The sequence below is a fragment of the Eucyclogobius newberryi genome, unplaced genomic scaffold (genome assembly GCF_026437365.1).
Source record: "Eucyclogobius newberryi isolate DKJ021-1_F unplaced genomic scaffold, fEucNew1.0.hap1 SCAF_6, whole genome shotgun sequence".
NCBI classification, from domain to species: Eukaryota; Metazoa; Chordata; class Actinopteri; order Gobiiformes; family Gobiidae; genus Eucyclogobius; species Eucyclogobius newberryi.
The window spans coordinates 1,677,323-1,683,376 of NW_027316278.1; positions in this window are offsets into that span (position 1 = coordinate 1,677,323).

Below are 6,054 nucleotides of genomic sequence, written 5' to 3' on the forward strand. Positions count from 1 at the left end.
ATAACATATATGTTATATATATAACATATATATATGTTATATATATATATAACATATATATATGTATACATATAACATATATATATAACATATATATAACATATATAACATATTTATGTGATATATATGTATATATAATATATATATATATATAATATATATATAACATATATGTATACATATAACATATATATGTATACATATAGTCAAGGCAAGGCAAGTTTATTTGTAGAGCACATTTCAAACACAAGACAATTCAAAGCTTCACAGCAGGAAAAATGCATTCAAATCACAAAGAAATTACAGAAACATAAATACAATAAAATTAACTAAATTAAAAATTATCAATCCAACTGATTGTCTAAACTAATAAAATCACAAACAAAAGAGAAGAGTGCAAAAAAAAAAATCCTTTCAGTCATATGCACAGCTAAACAAAACTGTTTTTATCTTAGATTTGAACATTGTCAGAGTAGAACCTGTCTCACATCTTCAGGAAGAATGTTCCAGATTTTAGCTGCATAAAACTGAAACACAGATTCTCCATGTTTAGTCCTGACTCTGGCACCAGCAGGAGGCCGGTCCATGTTTAGTCCTGACTCTGGCACCAGCAGGAGGCCGGTCCATGTTTAGTCCTGACTCTGGCACCAGCAGGAGGCCGGTCTATGTTTAGTCCTGACTCTGGCACCAGCAGGAGGCCGGTCCATGTTTAGTCCTGACTCTGGCACCAGCAGGAGGCCGGTCCATGTTTAGTCCTGACTCTGGCACCAGCAGGAGGTCGGTCCATGTTTAGTCCTGACTCTGGGCACCAGCAAGAGGCCGGTCCATGTTTAGTCCTGACTCTGGCACCAGCAGGAGGCTGGTCCATGTTTAGTCCTGACTCTGGCACCAGCAGGAGGCCGCTCCCTGAGGTCCTCAGAGTCCGAGATGGTTCATATGGCACTAACATATCCAAGATGTACTTTGGTGCTAGGCCATGGAGAGACTTGTACACAAGCAGAGCTGCTTTAAAGTCTCTTCTCTGAGCCACAGGGGGCAGTGCAGAGACCTGAGAACAGGACTAATGTGATCATACTTCCTGGTTCTAGTCAGGACCCGAGCAGCAGCGTTCTGGATGTACTGCAGCTGTTTTACAGCTCGTTTGGAGAGACCAGTGAGCAGGCCGTTACAGTAGTCTAATCTACTGGAGACAAACGCGTGGATAAGTCTCTCTAAATCTGGTTTTGACACTATATTTTTGATTTTGGCAATGTTTTTTAGATGGTAAAAAGCTGCTGATGTTATTGATTTGACGTGGCTATTAAAGTTCAAGTCTGAGTCCATTATTACCCCCAGATTTCTAATTTGGTTTGTAGGTTTTAGAGCGAGACTCTGGAGGTGACCGCTAACACTTTCTCTTTGTTTCTGTGGGCCAAAAACGATTATTTCAGTCTTGTCTGAGTTCAGCTGGAGAAAGTTGTTTTGCATCCACAAACTGATCTGTTGGATGCAGTGACAGAGTGAATCTACTGGTCCATAGTCACCTGCCGATAGTGAAACATAGATCTGAGTGTCGTCTGCATCATTGTGATAGGACACATTTTCACTGCGTATCAACTGACCTAACGGCAGCATGTAGAGGTTGAACAGAAGGGGACCCAGGACTGACCCTTGGGGCACTCCACAGGTCAGGGTCATGTGGTCTGAGACACAGCTACCAATTTCAACAAAGTACTTCCTGTCTTCCAGATAGGACCTTAACCAGTTTAGGGCAGTGCCAGTGATGCCCACCCAGTCCTCTAGTCTCTGTAAGAGGATCCCATGATCGACAGTGTCAAAAGCAGCACTCAGATCTAACAGAATTAAGACTGAGGCTTTGCCCGTGTCAGTGTTCAGGCGGATGTCATTTGTCACCTTGTACATATGCATACGTATATACATATGTATATACATATATACATATGTGTGTGTATATATATGTATATACATATATAACATATACATATAACATATATATGTATACATATATATGTATACATATGTACATACATATATGTATATACATATATACATATGTGTGTGTATATATATGTATATACATATAAGATATTCCTTTATTGTCCACACATGGGGAAGAACAGAAAACTTATAGGAAGTTTCAAACACACTCTTAACAGAAGAAAACTCTTATGAACAAAAGACTCCTCTCATGTCTTAATAGAGAATGGAGCGGGGGAAATAAAATAAAATAGAGAAATAAAAAAAAAATATATATATATATATATATATATATATATATATATATATATATATACTGTATATACATATATATGCAGCTGGCATATATATGGATATATGGAGCTGCCAGTGCCCTGGCAGCTCTGTGAGGATCCTGTTCTTTCATCTCTCCAGCGCCTTCAACACCATCAGCTCCTGAGGGACAAGCTGGAGACGGCTGGTGTGGAGTACAACCTGCAGAGTGGATCCTGGACTACCTCACAGACCGACCCCAGTTTGTGAGAGCCCGGGACTGTGTGTCTGACACTCGGACCTGCAGTGTGGGACCTGCAGTGTGGGGACCTGCAGTGTGGGGACCTGCAGTGTGGGGACCTGCAGTGTGGGGACCTGCAGTGTGGGGACCTGCAGTATGGGGACCTGCAGTGTGGGGACCTGCAGTGTGGGGACCTGCAGTGTGGGGACCTGCAGTATGGGGACCTGCAGTGCGGGGGACCTGCAGTGTGGGGACCTGCAGTATGGGGACCTGCAGTGCGGGGGACCTGCAGTGTGGGGGACCTGCAGTGCGGGGGACCTGCAGTGCGGGGACCTGCAGTTTGGGGGACCTGCAGTGCGAGGGACCTGCAGTGTGGGGGACCTGCAGTGTGGGGGACCTGCAGTGTGGGGGACCTGCAGTGTGGGGACCCCAGGGCACTGTCCTCGCGCCCTTTCTCTTCACCCTTTACACTGCAGACTTCAGACACGGACAGCTGTGTCCTGCAGAAGTTCTGCCATCATTGGACTCATCACGGACGACGATGACGCGGAGGACAGAGGACAGAGGACTGGAGCAGGACTTTGTTGAACCTCCTCCTCATCAACGCGGGGAAGACCAAGGAGATGGTGGTGGACTTCCGCAGACGCCACCCCACTGCCCCCTCACCAGAGAACATCCAGGGACGGGACAGGCCACGCCCCCCTCACCAGGGACGGGACATTGAGAGAGTGACTCATACAAGGACCTGGTGTTTCATCTGAACCACAAACTGGACTCATAACACAGACTGAACAGGAAGAGCCAGAGTCGGCTCCACCTCCTGAGGAAACTCAGGTCTTTTGGAGTGACAGGGCCGCTCCTGACAGGGCCACTCCTGACAGGGCCGCTCCTGAAGACCTTCTCCTCCTCTGTGGTGCATCAGCTCCTGTAGGTGTGGTCATCACAGAGAGGGAGAGGAAGAAGCTGGACAAAGCTCCGTCCTGGGCTGTCCTCTGGACTCGGGGCAGGAGGTGGGGGACAGAAGGGTCCTGGCTAGATTCACATCTATGCTGGACCATGAGTGTCGCCCCCTGCAGGACACTCTGTCCCCTGCAGGACACTCTGTCCCCTGCAGGACACTCTGTCCGCTCTGGAGAGCAGCTTCAGTGAGAGACTGATCCACCCTCTGTGGGAGGTAAAGGTTCCGTAGGTCTTTCCTTCCTGCTGCTGTCAGACTTTATAACAAACACTGTTGGTCCTGAACACTCACAATACTGACCTAACCATGTGCAATTCTGTCATATGTGCAATTACTGTTGGAATTCATGTGCAATCTATGTGCTGTCGTGACACATGTTCATGTGCAATTACTGTCGTGATCACATGCAATGGTGTTTATGTATTTATGTATGTATTTCTTTATTTGTCTATGGGAGTTTTTATTTATAGGAGATCTTCTACTGAAAGTGTTTTTCAGACTTCCTATAAGTGATCTGTTCTGTTCTTCTGTATCTAACTCTGTATCTACCTGCGTTGCACCAATGAAATTTCCCCATGTGGGACAATAAAGGAATATCTTATCTTATCTTATATGTATATACCGTGTATATATATATATATATATATATATATATATATATATATATATATATATATATATATATATATATATACAGTATATACACATATACAGTACATAAATAGATATATTGTATATATATACAGTATATATATATATGTCACGTGTGCGTCCTTGTCACGGGTTCGTGTTTAGCTTCCGTGAAAAAAATTATTGCACAGTCAAAAAAATTAAAGTGGTGATTTTTAATCACACCCAGTCCCAAAAAACGGTGAAAAAATATGTACAGTGGAAAAACAAGGTATTTACAGGATCCAAAAACAAATTTACAGCAGCGACAATAACCAGCTCTCATTACCAACATGCTCTCCTCAGCTCTTCCAGCTTTCTGGAAAACGTTGCTCAGCTGACTGGCTTGGGCAGCAGACAGATGGGTGATTGCCGGTTCCGCAGACTGGCTGAGGTCAGCGAAGGTAGAGTCCTCTTCCCCTTCACTGTCCACCTCAGTCACTAGAAGGGACACCACGGGAACAGGAACTGGAGACTCCTTCCACTCCTTCAACAGGTTCACATGGTAGGTCTGCTTCGCCTTTTTCTTGTCCGGATGGTGGATCTCATAAGTTACCGGGCCCATCTTCCGGAGAACTTTGTATGGGCCCTGCCACTTTGCAAGCAACTTGCTGTTAGCGGACGGCAGGAGAAGCAGGACTTTCTGGCCGGGCTGGAACGCTCGATGTTTGGCGTGCTTGTCGTACCACGCCTTCCGGGACTGCTGGGCCGCACGCAGGTTGACCTCTGCTTTGTTGCGGTACTTGGCGAGCCACTCCCTCATTTCCAGCACAAACTGGACCACACTGCGATCACTAGTGGTGGTAGCTGGGGCCTCCCAGGTCTTCAGCAGGAGATCCAATGGCCCCTGGACATCCCAGCCATACAGCAGCTCGAACGGGGAGAAACCAGTCGATGCTTGCGGTACCTCCCTGTAGGCGAAGAGCAGGTAGGGCAACCACTTGTCGCAGGTCTCTTCCGGTATCAGCCACGAATTTCCGCAGCATCTTCTTCAGGGTCTGGTTGAAGCGCTCGACCAAGCCATCCGTCTGAGGATGGTACGGGGTGGTCTTGATTGGCGTAATCCCAAGCTGCCGGTGGAAGAGCTGCATGAGTCTGGAGGTGAAGCTGGTCCCCTGGTCGGTCACAATCTCGTCCGGAACGCCAACTCTGGAAAACAACTGCACAAGACAATGCAGCACAGCAGGGGCAGTGACGGTGCGCAAGGGAAAAGCCTCGAGGAACCGTGTAGCATAGTCACAGAGTACCAGAATGTACTGGTGGCCCCCACTACTTCGCACTAATGGGCCAACAATGTCCATAGCTACGCGCAGGAATGGGGTGGAGATCACAGGCAGCGGTTGGAGGTATGCCCTGTCTGATTGACAAATATATGCGGTTTTCTGACAAGTGGGGCAAGTTTTGCAGTAATTTTGCACATCTGTGTACATGGAAGGCCAGTAAAACCGGGCAGCTATTCGTAAATAAGTCTTGTTACGACCAAGATGACCAGCCCAAGGCAAAGTGTGTGCCAGGTGCAGGATCATCTTTCGACAAGACATAGGGACCACGAGGCGCTTGACACCGTCACCCACTCCATACAATACATCATTCTCCAGATTATAGCAGTCTTTGTCCCCCTTTGTCATTTTCGGTCAACCACTTTGGCAAACACTGGTTTTAAAGATTCATCCTCCCTCTGCAAAACCCCAATGTCTTTTGGTACCTCCCACATGTCTTTTGTCAACTCCTCCTTACAGTCTGGTTCCCTGCTTTTCAGCCCTTTTTCAAAATGCCGCTGGCGCTGAGACTTCCTACAACCTTTTGTGCCTCCCTCAAACAGGCTACTGTCTAGCGTTGAGAAAGGTTCAGGATCCGGCTCCTTTTCTGGAGTGGGTGTCACCCCTGCTCTGGCCTGGGCACGAGTAATCACCGCACCTGACAATCTTCTAGTAACCGGACAGTCTTTGGACCCTTC